Below are 20,177 nucleotides of genomic sequence, written 5' to 3'. Positions count from 1 at the left end.
ATCTAAGAAATATATACATAGAAAAATATAAAAACACATGTAAAATGAACAGAATGTGTATTTTAAAACATTAAAACATCACTTTTAGAACATTAGACCAACATAACTGCTGATCCAGACACCTGCCAATAACACTTTGAACATCATTCCTTACTTTAGTACCATTACTTCATGGTACCTAACAAAGCAGGTCCACTCACTGTTCGTGCAGAGGTGGACCTTACAGACCCTGTAGACCACATTGGACCTGAGATTGTTGACTCACTGTCCTCACTGGAACCGTTGCTATCACTGCTTTGTAATGTGTGTGGAAATTACCAAAAATAGTCTCTTGCCCAATAAAAGATTAACAATGGATCATAAATTCTGACATATAAAACATAACTACATAAAAATGGTGTAGGTTTTCCAATAAAACCTTCCACCGGAGCTTATAGCTGACTCGAGTTGTAAAAAGTGTGACCTCCACTAAAGTTAGTCTTCTCAGATTAATTGAAAAAACACGAAAAATAAAAAGTAAAATACATACAGGAATCCACTGCTTACGTTTTCTGTCCAAACACGGACTAAATATATACGAACTTATCCACACAGTCCGAACACTGTCAGAAAAAATGTGAGCTCCTCTCGGCTCTAATGCCATATACCCCCCAGGAACATAGCACCCCCCAAGCTCACCGGACCTTCTTAAAGCTACAGGCTCTTATTTTTATCCTTAGCAACTTGTCAGTACATTGACATGAAGCAACCAAAATACCATGACTGTGCAAATAATAATGCAAATATTAAATTACAACCATGAAAGACCTTTTCAAATGTAATTCGGCTAAAATTTACTTGGGAGGTCAAATGAGTGGCCATTTTTGTCAAAAAATTTTTTTTAAAAATGTAAGAAATGCATAGAACTGTGTTGAAATAATGCTAATACATTTGTGCACAGACTACTGATATTATTTGGCAGTGGAAGCTATACTTTCAGAAATATTGGATTTTGAATAGCACGTGTATGTGAAAACTTTTGCTGGAGGATGGACGTGACATTACCCATGATGCTCTGGTCAGTACCAGTACTTTATTAGTAATAAACTTATATACTTACTATTGCTAATTCTCCTCTTATTCATAAATGTTAGTATTGTGGATCTAAAACAATAACAGCTGACACAAAAACACAAAATGTGGCAGTGGACGGATGTGACATGGTTGTTACAGATCCCATCATACTGATGCTCGGCAGCCATGTCACCGTTTACACTAATGATCCTTGTGCAAAAACTAGGATCATCATTATTTATTATATAGTTTAATATCATACTAAAGAGTAAATAACAATATAGAATTGTTATTTCTTTATAAAAATGCTTATTATTAGAAAACTGTTGATTTAAAAAGTGACGTGCAACATTCTTAATGTATGTATTTGCGTAACATAAGCAGGATGGATCAGCACCATACTCCATATTGCAACCTGTAAAAATAAAACATGTGATATGTCGTATATAATCTTGTAAGAAAAACTGGGGAATCTAAAAGAATAGAACATTTGTTTTTCAGGTAAATTCAGTTAAAATATAACTTGGCCATCTGTGACATGAAAATATAGCATTAATTGCAATGAATTTGGACATTTTTGAGCTGAAAACATAGTTAATATGACCATCAACATGTTGCAACAGAACTGAAATCCTGTAAATTTGCATAACTTGCATTTACCAACACAAAGTTCCTTTGGGGATTCACTTATATTGATTTCTTATGCACAAAGACATAAATAAGACCTCTACGCAAATTTTAGCCAAATTAAATTATAAATAACTAATCACTAATTAATAACAGAACTGAAATTGCTATCAATTGCACAAACTATGCATATGGCACCTGTAAATGGCAAGAGTGTGTTAGCCATTAATGTTTATGGCTAAATATCTTCTGTAGTACATTTGATTTCATTTGATTTTTGCTGATTCTCTCACACATTTAGATCGACTATGTGTTATTTTACAGCTGCCATTTTCCCTGCTCCTAGTTACTCTGTTACTGTCTCGCCTTGGATGTAATTGACAGAATCTCTGGGGCTAAACAAAATACGTGAAGCTTTCAAAACAAAGCATCTTTTCAGAAAATGACAGTGAAGGCCGCCAGACAGGCTTTTTTTCCCCATTATTTTCTGAGCCAGGTTTGTGTACAGACATGAGGTTTGTGATCACAGATGGTGTTATCATGAGACTGTTAGACACCATGGATACAGAATTTGCAATTGTTTAACTTTATTTCTTCAATCTGAGCCCTATTTACTGAAAGAAAAACACACGGAAATGGTTTGGTTTGTTTGCTTTTTATTTCCGAATCCAATAAAAATGATTGTAGCAGAAACTGAGAGACATTATCCAAATGCACAGTTAAGATTTGCATTAATTTGGTGAGATCGACTCTGAAAACGTATGTGAATCTCTGTGTCTTGATTTTGGTTGCCATATTTGCAGCACTGCTTATATATTTTCATGTTTTACTACTCCTACTACAATTCTTTTCACTGACGAGCAGCCGAGACATCAATGATGAGCTTACATACACATCATAAAACGCAATTAAATCCAGATGAATTACTCATCTTTGCATTCTGCACTGGCATTGGTTTGATATAGCAGCACTCCTGGTCATTTCATGATGATGCGTAATTACCAAATAATTTATTCAGTGACATAAAGTACTAGATCCACTGCCAAGATAGACTTTTATTCATTAGCATTCCAGTTCCCTGTAGATTAATAATCATTCCGCCTTTGGGAATACTGTCAGGCTTCTTCACACGTGGAAACAAATAAAGCCCCTTGTAAACCACAGCTACAAAAGCGACTATTCAGAACTATTGCCTAATTCAATAATCTATGTCTGGCTTTGAAAAGCAATTAAAAAAAGAAGCACAGACTCTACTGGTTGCATAAGAGTTTCAAGTCAGTGGAGGTGCATTGTAATGAAGCTTAACCTTTGAGACAACTGAAATCAATGTGCGTATAATCTGCAAATTTTTCTTATTAACATGCACAAAATTGAAGTGCATTCTGCTGAGAGTCATTTAGTGGCCACTTATGAGGGTAAAACCGAACAAGATGAAAACAAGTGTATCTATCTCAGCAGGAGGAGCATGTCCCAGCACGCCTCTGGCTACACAATAAGGCTAATGGCTTCATTAGCACAGGGCACTAATTAGGATTAACAATCCTTCACCACAACAAGCCAACATCCCTGCACTTAAACCTATGTCTGTGTCTTCTTCTGGTATGCTCACTTTGCTTTATTCTGTGGAAGTGGACGTGCTGTAGATTCAGTTTATCTAAGACTTGATTAAATTATCATCTTCACGTATTAGTCGAATTAAATCGTGCTTTTTAAGGAGCGTTTGAAGTAGCCGTGCAGTAGATGATCTTGCTTAACTTAAAAACAGCTATCCTCTGGACAGACTTGTTTGCTCTCCCCCTCTGGTCAGACGTGGGCTGTTTTTTATCTAAGGATAGTGAAATTCATGCCGAGGCTTTTACCGCCAGCTGCTGTGCTATCATCATTAAGTAGAAAACTGCGGCCCCCTCTGGGAGCATCCGTGAATCCATCATCTCCTTTCAACTTACTCCGTGGTAGCAGAGAAGGTGCTCTGTTTACTCTAAGGTCTTTCTTCTCATGTCATGTGTTTCATGAGAGCCCTGAAGGAGAGGAGAGGTAGCATCTGTTTCTACAAGTAAATGGTCTGTAAACCTATGAATCAGTGACCATTGAATGAATGAATGGTTTATTTTTGGTTTACACAGCATTCACCGCACACAGTACAACAACCACAATAAACAAAAAAAAGGAATAGGCCAAAAGCAGAGGCTTATTTTTTGCCTATCCTTTTCACTTGACACACCATTTGCATTAATCTAAATGTGTACATCAATGAGCATTGTCATTATAACAAAAGAATCAAAAACAAAACAAAAACATATCTACCATCTCCACGTAATATTCCTGAGTGATTTTATACTTAAGGCATTTTTTAAACTTTATCAGAGAAGTGAACTTAAATTCGTCATCAAGTCCATTCCATAATTTCATACAGACAACTGAAATACATCTGGATTTCACATTTGTCCTCACTTTCATACATTCAAAAAATATAAAGACCTCTTAATTATAGCTAGTCTCTCTCAATTTAAAGAACTCGAATGGTATTTGGAACAATATTATTTTTTACTTTATAAATCATCTCTAATGTGTAAATATATACAATATCCGGCAGTTTTAAGGTATTAAATTGAATAAATAAATTGGTTGCTTCAAAGTATCCTACTTTATTAATTATTCTAACAGCTCTTTTTCATAATTTTACTAATGTATCTAATGTATATACACTAGTTTTCCTGACAAGTATTATGATTTTTTTTAATGTGAAAAGCTGTCTGATGGGCCAGAGATGGTCTTTTTAAATATCCCACACTGTGCTGATATATGAGGTTGGTAGGATATTGCAGTTGCAGCTAAATCCCATGTGAGCACGTTGCAAAGCTTTGATTTTCTCTTAATGTAGCATAAATGCGCTGAAACAGGGCAAATAGCATAGATCAGGTGTAAATTAAATAAAATGCTTACTGTTTCAGAGAATATCTGCTGTAGTGAGATGGACGATGATTCCTTTTGGCAGCTGATCTCTACCAGAAACTTGTTTTCTTTCGCTGTTTTCTCCAAGCTGCATAGACATTCAGGCTGCTTTTTATTCATGAAAAACCCAGGCTCAAGCCCGCTGTCCAAAAAGTCTGAAATCGATGTTTAATTTCATCAAATGCGTGTTTTCTGGCAGTAACAACAGTGCATGTCTTCGACGCTGAATGAAGACGGTTGGTTTTCTCCAAATAACCTTCCTTTTTCTCTTCTGACTTTGTTCTTTTCAAAGTTACTTCTTGTCTGTTTGACCTTTCTCAGATTTCAGACAAATCCATAGAAATATTACCCACCAAGTTTAAGCAGGGAGTCTATTCTGGCCATGTTCCCATTGTCCATTATAATTACCCTTTATCATCTGGGTGAAAGAGACTATGTATCATCACCGTAACCTAAAGCCAAGTACAAATCGCATCTTATAAGCTGCTTTTCCTTCATACTTACTGCACGGTGATGATTACTTACTTTTACAGTAACTGAGGCTTCTTGCAACTTCTTGTTGGATGACATAACAGCAAAAAAAACAACTCACACTTTTGTCTGAGTGAAAAATCGGACTTTTTACCTCCGCCAAGTGTAACGGTGAAGGTTGTTTTCATCGGGGTTTGGCTGTCTATCTGTTTCTTTGTTTCTTTGTTAGCAAGATAACTCAAAAAGTTATGGACGGATTTGGATGAAATTTTGAAGAACAAATGATTAAATGTTGGTGGTGATCGGGAGGGGGGGGGGGGGGGGGGGGGGCTGATCTGCCTTGGTGGAGGTCTGTGCTCTCCGAGTGCTCTTCTAGTTTGTCTGTCTGTTGGCAAGATAATGCAAGAAGTATTGACAGATTTGGATGAAATCTTCAGGAAATGTTGATACTGGCACAAGGAACAAATGATAAAATTTTGGTGGTGATGGGGGGGGGGGGGGGGGGGGATTTTTTTTCTTTGCGTCTCTGTCTGTTAGCAAGATAACTCAAAAATTTATGGAAGGATTTGGATGAAATTTTCAGGAAATATTGATACTGCCACAAGGAACAAATGATAAAATTTTGGTGGTGATCGGGGGGGTGGGGGGGTGGCTGATCTGCCTTGGTGGAGGTCTGTGCTCTCCGAGTGCTTTTCTAGTTTGTCTTTTTGTTTGTCTGTTAGCAAGATAATGCAAGAAGTATTCACAGATTTGAATGAAATTTTCAGGAAATGTTGATACTGGCACAAGGAACAAATGATTACATTTTGGTGGTGATTGGGGGGTGGGGGTGGGGGGGCATGACTGATCTACCTTGGCAGAGGTCTGCTCTTTCCAAGTGCTTCTCTACTGTTGTAAGTTTGATCTTGTTTGTGGCAGAGACCATACGATGAAATCTTTACCAAACAATAGGCCTCACAGAATGCCTTTTGACAGGTACAAAAATAAAACGGAATGTGAAATATCCACATACGCAAGAAGAACTAGATGCATTTTTAAAACTCTGCTGTCAACATAACAAACTAAATATGTCAGAAAGTTGGGTGAAGTATCACTTTGAGCTCCCTCTGTATAGTTAATATGGTTTTAATACTTGCTGGTGTATTTATGCGATGTCTCAGCGGTTGGAGTATTGTAGATTGAAAACACAAGTTATGAGCTTGTGTACAGAGAGCTTTAACGTGCATGTGCATGTGCATGTGAGTGTGTCTTAGATGGGAGAGGAAAATTGCAACCCATTTCTCTTCCCCGCCTTTCTACACTAATGTCTCACTTGGGCTCCCTCACTCAGATTGCTCATTTTCCAGCTGCTGCCTTTTAATAGGAAGTCTGCGCTGTGAAACTGGACAATTGGTGAAACCCATGGAGGATCATTTAACAACAGGATCAACGCTCTATTTGGGCTTGTACATCATGAAAGTGAAAGAATGTGACATAAATTTAGTGGCTTCTTTAATATTCCTTGTGTGTTGGAAGCCATGACCTCATCACATAATGCCATTAAACTGTGAAATAAAGATCAAATATTATGCTAAATACCTCAAAAAGGATTATAATATATGTCAGGAAGACATTTTTAACATTATCAAAGGTCCACTAATCAATTTTAGCACTTTAGCACAGATAATTCTTCACGGACTTATCACCCGACTCTTTGTATTTCTGGTCATTGCTTTTGGTTTTATCGTCTGCAGCCTCGTTTTGGCTCGCTCTCACTTTTCTGCCAGGGTAGACTGCTGTGTTCGATTTAAAGCCTCTAAAAACCCACAGTTTGCTTCCTGCCCACCGCCACATGACAAATGACAAACATAGCAAGAAGCCAGTGAAAAAGTGGAAAAGTAGGAGAGAGATTATTTTCCTCAGAAGTTGGCAGAAACTGAAGTAGAGCTTGACGGGAGGAGAAAAAAAAAAGGTTGTTTTGAATGTAACAGGTTGAAAATGTGACTTTGGGTGAATATTAACATTGCTCCATGCCCTCAGTGCAAACACAGTATCTGACAAGTGTATATACTGCGAACTAAAAGTAAATAATATCAGCTTTAAAAGGTAATAGCAGGTGCAATGTGTACATAACTTAGTCTGAACTACGTTTACATGTATAATTGTTATTCTACTAATACTGCAAATATGACAGTATGCTGAATTTGACAAGTGTCATGTAAACAACACATTCAGTTCTACAGTCGCGGAAAAAATTATTAGACCATCAAAAGTCATCAGAAACAATGGTTATGCAATCAAGTTCTAAGTGCATGTATCATGTGACTAAAACAGACAGAAAAGAAAACACAGAATGCCTAAAAACACTGTTTTTGTCAGTACAATGCCATAGTTACTTATGTAAGAACTGAAGTGATTTTGGTTATTATTAAGAAAACATGGAAAATGGCTAGATATCAGCTCTGAAATTAAACTATTATGAACTATTTTTGTTGTAATCATTATATCTGTCCAAACAAATGTACCTTTAGTTGTACCAGGCATTAAAATGAACAAGAAATTGAAGGAAACAAGGGTGATCTAATATTTTTTTCTGCAACTGTATACTGTGAATTAGACCTTCTTCCAAATGCAGCATTTTCCACTTAATGTAGTGTGAGATATGCAGATATTATTTATGTTTTGAGAGGATTCTTTGGACATATACACAGTGCATTTGGAAAATGAATTAATTTACATGTTTTACCAGTTTTTACAAGTTGCAACATACCGCCTCTGTTCTCTATGATCCAAAGAAAAATATAAGTTTCTGGTCATAAAGAGAAACACACCTACTGTTAGACATTATGAGAGAGGATCCTAACAGATTTTGGATATGAGCAAATTCTTAAAACTTGAAATTTTTCAGACAGTGTTTGAGGGAACAGATGGGGTAGACTGAATTAACACAGTAGAACATCCACTACCAGTGGAAAACACTGAAAAGTACTGTTTCTAATAGGGTATGCATGGTTGCATGTAAGCAAGAAAATTGGATGAATATTCATTTTGGTTTGCAATGTAAATGGCTCATTAGGAATTTAGTCTTTTTGGGATAAAGGCAAAAAAAACTGAATATTTTGTGCATGCAAATGTTGTCAGTAGTATGTTACAAAGCCATTTTTGCTCCTTTTTCTTTCTTTTTTTTTTTTTTTTACCCCTCACCATAAATCCTTTAGATGCAGACACTATGGAACTGAAAACTGACATTACAAAGTGTTCTGGATTAAATGTAGAATTGATGCATAAATTAAAAAAAAAAAAAAAAAAAAAAAAAGTAGATTATTAATCCAAAAAGACCCAGCACTACTTTTATGTCAGTTCCCCCCCCAAATTTTTCTCTATATCAAACCTTTTTAAAGTGATTTATCACCATTTATTCATAACATTATCCTCTGTATTCTGTATTTTATCAGCATGAATCAGTTATTTTCCTGTATGTAATGTACTGACCATGAAGATGTTCATAAAAGCTCAGATTAAAGTTGAGGGTTATTATATCAAAAGCAGAGAAAACGTGACTTTTTCAGTCAAATATATCATTAACTGAAAATAAACCAAGCATTTCCATTCATTGTAATTCATCAAACTCCATGACTTTTAAAGGTGAATCAGTGGTTTAGAAGATGACGGTGTTTCCACATTCACTACAGAGCCTCTGAACGTCCAAATGGGTCATATCTGATGACCATGAAAAGATGACAAACTTCTTTTACACCAATTATTTACATGTATTGATAGGATTAGTGGAACAACAGGTATTAAACAGTTTAGATCAGTAGGTGCTTTTGGTCATTGATGGACGTTTTGGGTCTTTATGGGTTAACTTTAAGGTTGAACTTGAAGGTATAGTCGTCCTGTCATGTATTCGAGATGCCCACAAAGAACTGCAGCAACATCCGAGTATAAAGTCTTTATTACATCTTCTTTTTAATAAAGTATGAACTGCAAAACTATCCTTAACCGACAAACATATCATCATATTTGTAATGTATACTGGATTTAAAAATGATTTGTCTCCTGATAATGTCTACTATACCAGTGTCTTGGGGAACACATCAGATCTCCATATACATCCTGTACAACCTCTATAGACATATATAGGGTTTTTATAAGCCTAACACTGAAGGATTAAAATAGTCATATCTAATGAGTGGTGGTGTTTTATATACATGTTTTAGTAAGGTGAGTTTTATTCAGTTTTATAAACATTTTAAGTGTGGACGTATGGATGAAGTTTATATTTTATGTAACTGTTGACTTGTCCAGAACACTCAAATTGCCCCGATTGCAGATTTGAGGTTTAAATAACCACACGCTTGCCTCAGAAATATTAAAAATACTTCAACTGACCAAACAACAGTAGCAGTAGTTCACAAATTATAGCTTAGAGGAGCCAGTAATGAATTCTGTAATGCAGAAGTGAGTTTGTTTGTATATCGCTACAATAAGCACCTGTCAGTCAGATTTGAGTGTATTTTTTATTTATTATATTCCATATTTCTTATGACTGAAGCGCCCTTTTCTTATCTTAGACTGTATTTTTGTTGAGATATATATTGTTGGGTTATTGCTTGTAACCTCCCAAAAGACTATGGATGCAATTTAGCAGCTATATAAATTCTGGAATATGCTGTGCTTATTAATGTGCAATGACCCTGCCAAATAAAAAAAAAAAAATCAAATAGAATTTTTTTTTGTTGTTGTTAAAAGTTTTCTTGATCTGCCACTTCTCTCACAGTCTTACCCATGGACTTAACCCTTTATCAGGCAAGTGACTATTTTTGGACATTTCCACACACACATTACAAGACAGTAACAGCAATAGTTCCAGTGAGGACAGTGAGTCAACAATCTCAGGTTCAATGTGGTTTATAGGGTCTGTAATGTCCACCTCTGCATGAACAGTGAGTGGACCTGCTTTGTTAGGTACCATGAAGTAATGGTACTAATGTAATGTGGACAGGGGTCTGGATCAGCACTTATGTTGGTCTAATGTTCTAAACGTAATGTTCTAAAATAAATGTTCCTTTCACTATACATATGTTATTCTTATTTACTTCATGGATATATTTTTTTGCCACTTACATGTAAGGACCTGATTTGTTAACTTCATTGAACTTGATTTTCTACATAACAATAAAAAAATTTGGAAAAAAATTCATAAAAGTAATAAAGTCTTGTTATGTCCTCCATGTTGACATGTGTATCAGCACGTATGTTGTTCTAATGTCCTAAAAGTGGTGTTTTAATATTCTAAAATATGTATTCCTTCTACCTTACATGTTTTCTTGTATTTTTATATATACTACTTGTATTTTTTATTTTTTTTTATTTTACCACATACAGGCAAGGAACCAAATATGATAACTTCATTGACTTCCATTTTCTACATGACAATAAAAAAAATGAAAAAATGTCACAAAAGTAATAAAGTCTTGTTATGTCCTCCAATAACACACTCATGTTGAACTTTTGAATTTCAGTGTATTTCTATGAGTGACCGATAAAGGATTAAAACAGTGTTTTTCAACCTTGGGGTCGGGACCCCACGTGGGATCGCCTGGAATTCAAAAAGGGTCGCCTGAAATTTCTAGTAATTGATTAACATAAACAAAAAACTTACTAATAAAAACTATATGGTGAGTTGAGAAAGACAATCCCAATCCATAAAAGACATGACAAACTGTGAAGCTGAAACTGAAGTACTGTGGTACTGTTTCTCTGTCAAATGTTCATTGTGGTCGGTTTAAGATGCTGCAGCTCTTTCATAATTCATAGTTTGAGTTACTGTTTGTTCAGCATTAACTGTAAAAAACAGCTGGACTGACTGTACATATCCTCCACCTCCATCCATAATAATATACATTATATAGCCTAAATGTCATCTAAAAATAACATTTATTTGCAACATCATATAGCAAACAAATTAATTTTAGCAAAAAAAATGTCTCTGTCTTGAATATCTGGGGTCGCCAGTAAATTGTGATGTTAAAATGGGGTCACGAGCCTAAAAAAAAAAAGGTTGGGAACCACTGGGTTAAGCTAAACAGTTACACGTTGTAGGGTACAACTGCTGTCACCAAACTACAACTGTAATTGTAATGATATGTCAGAACTATTTGAATAGTTTGGACAAATGACCCATGAGTTTGCTTTCAGCAAAAGGACAGGGTCTAATCTATGGTAATTTATAACACTAGCCATTTCTGCAGCACAATTACATCTTTGCAGAAGCATAAATTTGGCCAAAATATTCAGTGACATGAAGTCAAAGGCATAAATTTTCAGTTTGTGAGTAGATGAGCAAGTTTAAGTCCAAAGGCGCATCACACTGCGTTAGGAATAATTATGATTATGAAAAACACTTTAACAAGCTATCACTTTTGCTTTGTGAGCTACATATAGAAAGAAATTATCATCAAGCAGCATGAAACAGCAGTGTTCATCAAAAGAAATGATTGGATCAATGCGTCAGATTTATTACAGACACAAACTGCTGGTATTCAGTTGCTCAAACTTCCGTCATTATGTTATCACGCAGCTGATAATCGCTTCTTGACTCCGATGATGCAGCATATTAAACTAACAAAACAAAGGCACCACAGAGATGATGCTGCTTCCTAAATACTAAATGAATGCTGAAATAATTTTCCCTCTTTTTGGCATGTAAGGACTCAAATGATGAGGGTTTTGGGATCTACTAATGTGAGCGGTTTTATTTTTAATCTACAATTAACTTGAGTCAGACTTTGCGGAGGAGCTTTGCTGTACAGCTTAATTACCGGCTGTTAAATTGAAATGTAAATTTGTCCTTTCTTCTTCTACTGAGGCAGAGCATTTCAACAGTTTGCAGGGCCAGTGTGAGACAAAGAGGCACACTTTTCTCAACAAAAACTTCAAGGGTATGTGTCACATTCGGAGCTTATTCGCATGGGAGTAGAATACAAAGCGTTCTGTAAATCATAACAGTAAAACAAGATGCCTGTATTCATCACTTGTAAGGCTGTGCTTCACTGAAAAACAAACACAGGGCTGCACAGCGCTCATTAGCATTCAGCACCAGTGTCAAAACCAAAGCAGATAGTGCAATGTATTACCTATTGTAGTTGAGGGCAAGTGATGCAACTATATCTGAATATTTAATGCAATTAAAGGCCTGCTTTGGGTTGGTCTGAGCTCCAGGATGTGCGATTCCATGCTCACATGCTGCAGTATATTCAAATCAGTTGAGCAGCCTCTGTTCTGTTTTGTCAAAACATCCATAATCTTCATTAATTCATAATTACTATATGCTGAGGGAATCTTCTTTTTGGTATTTCTGAGGAGGAGGAAATATTCCCTCTTCTGAATCCATTTTTCCTGACCTATTTCCATTTTATGCAGCACTATCTGTTTAAGCGCTTTTTCCAAATCTGATCTTATTTCATCTGTCCTTTTCCCCCCATTGCTATTATTCCGCAGATGAGTGCTATTATTGTTTCCTTCATACCATCACTGAGATTTAGACCCAATTCAGTCAAAATAGAGGGAAGGAAACGAGTTTATCCCCACATGCTTTCCTCCTCTTTCATTATTGGCGCTTCCATTGGGGAGCCTCTCCGCAAAGAGGCATGATTCATGCATCTCGGTAAATATTTGGTGGTTGAAATTTTAATAAAGAAGTCAAGTCAGCTGAGCTCTCTGCAGGGAACTGTACTGAGTGAATTCAGTTCATTCTGTCGTTTTCAGAGAGGCTGCCATCATGCGCAAAACCTGCTGTGACTGTTACTACATGCCAGAGATAAAACGCTTCCCATTGAAATAAAAAGAATAATAAAAGAGTTGAGTCATACTGAGGAGTCAAGAGGATTTGAAATGCCCAAATGTGGAAAATGTAATAACGGGCAGTAAAACCACTTTATATGTTTCACAAGTGAATTTGAGGAGTATCTTAATTGTAGAGGTAGATAAACAAACTGGATATAAAGAAGGAAACTGGCCTTATACCCATAAAGACCCAGTGCTACTTTTGTGGCAATACTATTTAGCCTTTCTTAAGTGATTTATCACCATTTAGGATAATATTATCCTCAGCATTTTATGTTTTTTATGTGAAAATCAGGTATTTTCCTATATTTAATTCACTGATCATGTAGATGTTTATTAAAGCTCAGATTTAAGTTGAGGGTGATTATATCAGAAACAGAGAAAATTGAAGAAAAAGTGACTTTTTCCAGTGAAATGTATCATTAACCCTATGACGCCAAACTTATCATATTTGATACATGACTTTTGAAGTCCTCCACATGATCACTGTGATATTTTTTTCTTGAAAAACCTGATGTATACAATTAAATACATGCAATACATGGATAATCCACCAGGGGGGAGGAAATTGTTCACCAGAGGCCTTTCAAGGGACACTACATGAAAAGTTATTCATCAGGAAGGAGGCAGAACTTTGCCAATTTTGAAAAGGAATTACCGATTTATTAGACATGTTTGTGTTATATTGTTTTTGTTCATTCAAAAATAATAATATTTGAGCATTGAGACCTGATGTATCAAATATGATATAAAATTAAAACTCATACATGTAAAATTGATATTTGAAAAAAAAAAAAAAAGTTTTCGGTTGTTCAGAAGGACCAATAAAGGCTCTGGTTTCAAAGAACTGGAATTTTCTGTCAATGATTTAATGGTTCAGGCTTTACAGGGTTAACTGAATGTCAAAACAAGTGTCTCCATCCACTGTCATTGATCCAAATCCATGGGTCTTACTAGTGAATCGATGTTGTAGAACAGGGGTGTCAAACTCAGATCCTCAAGGGCCGGTATCCTGCATGTTTCAGATGTTTCCCTCTTCTAACACACCTGATTCAAATGATAAGCCTATCATCCAACTCTGCAGAAGTCTGATAACGACCGTCAGGTGTGCTGGAAGAGGGAAACATCTAAAACATGCAAGATACCGGCCCTCGAGGACCGGAGTTTGACACCTGTGCTGTAGAAGATGACGGTGTTTCCATGTTCATTACGGACCCTCTGAACGTCCAAATGGGTCATATCTGATGGCCATGAAAAGATAATAAACTGCATTTTACATCAATTATTTCCATGTATTAATAGAATTAGTGGATGAGAAGTTGTCAGACATTTTAGATTGGTAGATGGTTTGGTCACCAGTGGCTGTTTGGGTCTGTATGGGTTAATGTCATTGCTGCAGAGCCTATATAATCCTGAAGTAAAAGTGGCTCAGTGTACAAAGCTTTATTATAATATATGAAGTCAAGAAGCATTCCAGCATACATTATTCAAAGCCTTAAAGAACAGATGCTCTTAGTGGGTGTGAAACAGAGTCTGCCTGCTTGCCTGGACTGAAGCTATACGTCTGATCTAGTTTAGGATGCATTTTGTAACTGCAGATTTTAATGAACAGCAACATACTGAGGTAAGAAGGGTTCATAAAACCCGACTGAAACAATTAGAGCTTTGCTTGCTTATCATTTTTCCTCGTCCAGACTGCCCCACCAGGACCCTTTTGTGAGGAGGAGAATATTCACTCCTGGCTCAGACAGACGATATCCAATTGACATTTGCACAGCCACGGTTCTCTTCACTAAGGCAATTACTGTACCTCAGAAAAATGAATCACACAAATGCCCGGAGGAAAGTGACTGATACTGTTATGACAGATTATTTAATACTGAAATCATTATCACCGGTGCACTCTGTTTTCTAAAATTACTAGAATAAAATGGAAATGATGCTGCTGCTGCTGATGATTCAAATTTCAGTGTCCGACTTTTCCCTGCAAACGCGTACGCAACCAGGTTTTTAATGAACACACAACATACATAATCACAACTGTGGAATATGTATGAGTCAAAACACTGTCACCATTTTAATAAGCTCCCGAATACTTGTTTATTCCCAAACAGCTACTCACTAGGGACTATTCAGCCTAATCTGAGCTTTCACCCCTAAAGCCAGTTTTCATTTCCGCTACGCTGGCTTCTGATGTAAAGGTAGTCTGTTCCAGCATTCACAAATAGCACCAGCTTAATGGTGTCAGGTTGTGTGTATGGACATAGTAGAAAGTGTTCATTTCTGTCAGAGCCATAGCAGTGTCATCCACGCTCCAACTCACAAAGAACGCTGAGGCGGCGGTGTGAACTGACTAATGCTGGACTATTTATGGATGTCAGTGAGAGCTTCATGATTAACCGTGTCAAGTGTGGGAGGCAATGCTTTCACACACTGGGAAATTTACACCATACCCTTCATCTCCACTGATTCTGCCCTTTTGATTTATCAAATGGCTTTGGTATCTCATCTCAAGTCCACCTTCCTGGTGCCCTTCACTGTGGAAAATTAATACTGAAAAGAACTAAAAAAAAAAAATAGATAAATAAAAACATATGCTTGATATTTAAAGGCTCAGTGTATAAGATTTAGGGGGATTTCAGAGGGTCTAATTACAGAAATGGAATATAATTTATGTTCTCATTAGCGTGTAACTGCTTGAAAATAAGCACTGTTGTAGTTTGTTACCAATGAGTCACTTAGATTTAGAGCAGTATTGACTCACCTGCACAGACTCCATTTTTCTATTTTTATGGCAGGCATCATGAATGACACTGTGTATGAACTGTGTATGAATGGGCGTTACCATCACCTGTTTGACTGTGGATCAAAGTTAATTTACCCTTAACCAGTGGTGTAGTGGTCCACGGAGAAGTGGGTAAACTCTCAATTTTTGGCCTTTTTTTTTTTTTTTCAAGTAGTCCAGAAAAACACCCTGTTTTAGAAACAGTGACATGTAAGACTACTCTATTCTCTACTACTACTAGGGCAGGTGTGTCAAACTCATGTTAATTCAGGGGCCACATACAGTCCAACATGACCTGAAGTGGGCCGGACCTTTAAAATAATAACATAATAATATATAATATCAATTCCAAAATTTGCATGTCTACCTTCTGTGTTTTAGAGTGAAATTATACTATCAAAATGTTTACATTTACAAACTAACCTTTGAAAAATATTAAAAACATGAACAACCATGAATAAAATGAAATTTAATGAAGAAAAAAAGTGCAATTTTAACAATTTTTGCCATTATTTGGCCTCAGCTTCTCACTTTCACATGTTCATTACAACTTACAGTGGATCTACAAATACACAAAACATTTAATAACAGGAAGAATATTAGTACAATTACACTTAATTCTCTTAAGACATTTCAGGTTATTCACATTTTTTGTAAAAGACTTGTCTGTAAATGTAAACATTTTTGTGTAATTTTGCGTTTTTCTACACAAAAACAAAGAAAAATGTATGGTTTTCGTGATGTATATTGTATTATGATAGTATTTTACTGGTCTGACCCACTTTAGATCGAACTGACCTTTATTTTAACATCCCTGATTGTTAATGTCTTCGGTGTAATTTTTGCATTTCATTAATTCATCCCGCGGACCAGATTGGACCTTTTGGTGGGCCAGTTTTGACCCCCGGGCCGCATGTTTGACACCCCTGTACTAGGGCATTAGTGACTTCAGATTTCTTCAGGTTGACGTATTTGTCAATAAAGTCGAAGTCGAGTTGACTTGTCGTATGATGACGTCATCACATTGACAACAGGAGGAACAACACAGACACACAGCTGTTCAAAAATGAGCAAGTTGTACTAACGTTCACTGGAACATTAACAATGTACAGTAAAGAGCAGAATAAAAAACTAAGACACAAGCACCAACAGTCCTTCTCAGACATTTAACCAAACAAAACATAGGTTAACGCCTTAAATTTTCTTTTAAATTTAAGTGAACATAGAGTGGGAAAATTGAGACAGTGGCAGAAAAGACGCACTGCATGAAAAGAGCACACTGTCTTCATGAAATAAATGAACAAAATAATCCAAAAATACTGGCTGCTCAAATTATTATTATTCAATAATGGTGGTGCTTATGTAGTGGCTGTACGTGTGCGTTGAGAATTATTTGCCAAAACACGATCCTCTCTCTTTCTTGGCTGTTTATTCTGGCAGAAAAATAATGTAAGTCTCATGAAAAATATGCAGTCTCTTCTCATACTCTCAAGCAGGAAAAAAGCATAGCAAAACTGCCGCTTTTTCTCAAAGTAAATATAAAGTAAACAAAATACATACCTGGCAGAAAAAATAATATAAGTCCCATGAAAAACATGCGGTCTGTTCTCATACTGTCAAGCTAAAAATAAAAAAATTAAAAAAAAAAAATCACAGTTAGCTAACACCACAATCAGACCATGAACATACATAGAGAACATTGCCGTTCAAAAAAACATACTCACCCAACAGGGAGCCAATCATTACACAAACACAACGGTACATAACAATCATTCAAACATGACAGAAAAAAAAAACAGTTAAATAATGACGGGACCAACATGCGTGTACTCACCAGGAATAAAGCATAAGAAAACTGCCGCCGTCTCCCTGGGGTGCACGACCCCAGTTTGCAGGGGTGTGGTGTTCAGTGTCTATAAAATAAAATTGTAATTAACACAACAAAACAGTGTGCGATGGCAAGTGGACTCCTAGACTATATACATTAACTCCGTTACACTTACATGGTTCACAGAACATTACTCAGACCTTAGTTTTTCTAGATCACAGTCAGTTTAGTAATCCTACTCTGAGTCGTTTTCTTCCTTCAGTCTTGGCCTTGCGCTAGTGATAAGCGGGTAATTTTTTTTTTTTTTTAAACTCAAATTGTGGAATTTTTTGATCCGCACCAACCTGAGCCGGGTCCGCTGATTCGCGTATCACTACCATTCGCTGCGCACTACGCTCCATGTCTTAATGTAGAAAGATGAGCGTATCGACATGTGCTGAATGAAGGCTCGCACAGTCGGCTGACGGAAGGGAGAGAGAGAATAACACATGACTAGTCAACTCCTCTAAAGTAACATCGACTTGTGGCACAGACGTCGACGCATCAACAAACCGACTTTTCAGTTAATGCTCTAACTACTACTCTAGTATTCTCTAGTATTTGCTCACTATTATAAAACTATCATGACTTGATCAGGAGCAGTTTATTACTGGTCACACAAGCAGCTGCATGAATGTCAAATGACTCATTCAGAAACCACCTTCAAACTTACCTCAGAATTATGTATTCCATGAAAGTATTTTATCTCGATATGTGCCACTCACTTGAAAGACATTTATTCTCCCTTTCTTGTTCGCATTTCCAACAGCTGTGCATCTTTCAATGAGACATGCAGTGACCTGTCAATCACTGGAGGTGGCACTGGAACTGAGGTGTCATATCAGGTTCCAGAGGTGGTCAGCGCTAGTTAGCAATATTTCCCTCAGCATGACCCGCCCTACTCTGCCTCTGACTGGCTCATTAGTCCTTATGCCTAAAGTTAACAAATCTAATCAGTGAAGGCAGCAAGTTCTAGCCAATTAGAGGCAGAGTGGGGCGGGTCATGGCTTCACCACACTTGGGAAAAAAATTGGACAATTTGGCTGCAGGTACTACTGAATTATGTGCATCGGGGGGGATTTAGAAGTGGATATACGCAATGCTGACTGAAAAATAAGTAGGTATACTGGTATATACCCTGGACTACACCAGTGCCCTTAACCAAAAAGGCCTATCATTTATGACGCAGGGCCTATTTCGTTGGTGTTATGACATGATACACACTGAACCTTTAAAGGTGATCTAACATTTGTGGACACTAATGTGTTTATGCAAAGTTTGTTTGAGCTGAATGATGTTGGTTGATTCTTTATCTAAGCCATGGTAGTGTTACCCACCGTTACCAATAAGGAGGAGCAGAAAAGAGACACTGAGCCCGTTTACATGACCATATAAATCCAATAACTGGAACTAATCGTATGTAATAATTGGATGTGATGTATTTACATGCACATCAAAAATGCAATAATCTAAAAACCCTGGTTTACATGTTTCAGTCCAGTGTTGGATTCATTTTGGAGTACATATGTACGTAGTGATGGTAGACTCACGCTCATGTTTTACCATCTCACATCTGTTTTCAATTTTATTTTTTTATTTTTTTATTTTTACAAATGTGCAGATGTAAAAGAATGAAATAAATCAGATTAATGGGACATCTGAGCATTGGGGAGAAATCTAGGCATGTTAATCCAATTTCTCATAATCAGATAACTGCTGTTTTCTGATAAAGCCTCGCACATTAAGCCATTTATATTGTCACATGACTAATCTGATAATTCCAGAAATCGGATAATGAGCTGGGTTTTAGTGTGCATGTAAACGGGCTCACTGAAGCAGAAAGCAAAAGGAATTTTACAGACCAGGGTTAGGAAAAATTTCTTACTTTTAAGGTAAGTTACAATACTGTTGACACATTAAAAACAGAAACACTTATGTGTAGGTTTTCCAATAAAACCTTCCACTTGGAGCTTATGGCTGACTTGTGTTAAAAAAGTGTGTCCTCCACAAAAGTTTGTCTTCTTACATTTATTGAACAAAAATACGAAAAAACAAAAAGCACATATATACAAAGTTCCACTGTATACATTGTACTGTCCAAAACACGGCGAAAATACATACAACCTTCCACAAACATCAGAACACGGTCCCAACACGGTCAGAAAAACCATCAGCTCCACTCGGCCCTAATGCCGTATACCCTCCTAACCTGTCACACACCCCAAGCTCCGCCCATTGACACACACAACAACCAAAACACCATGTCTGTACAAATAATAATAATGCAAATGTTAAAATAAAATCATTCTACACCTTTTTAAATGAAATTAAATTATAAAATTCTTAATCAGTAATTAATAACAGAACTGAAATTAGCATATGGCACCTATACTTATGTATATGTATGTGTTGCATATTTCAAGAAAACTACCATGAATAACTGTGTGGTCTGATAAATTCAGATTTATTTTTGCATGACTGGAATGTTTCGGGCATTTCAGAACATCTCTGCACTCCACATCTGAGTGTTGTGAGGGATCATTTGCTACTGTGAGAGCCAGCTTAGCTGAGGGGCTTGGCAGGCCCAGCTCCGAC

The sequence above is a fragment of the Sphaeramia orbicularis genome, chromosome 7 (genome assembly GCF_902148855.1).
Source record: "Sphaeramia orbicularis chromosome 7, fSphaOr1.1, whole genome shotgun sequence".
NCBI classification, from domain to species: domain Eukaryota; kingdom Metazoa; phylum Chordata; class Actinopteri; order Kurtiformes; family Apogonidae; genus Sphaeramia; species Sphaeramia orbicularis.
Note: the sequence above shows the minus strand (reverse complement) of the source record.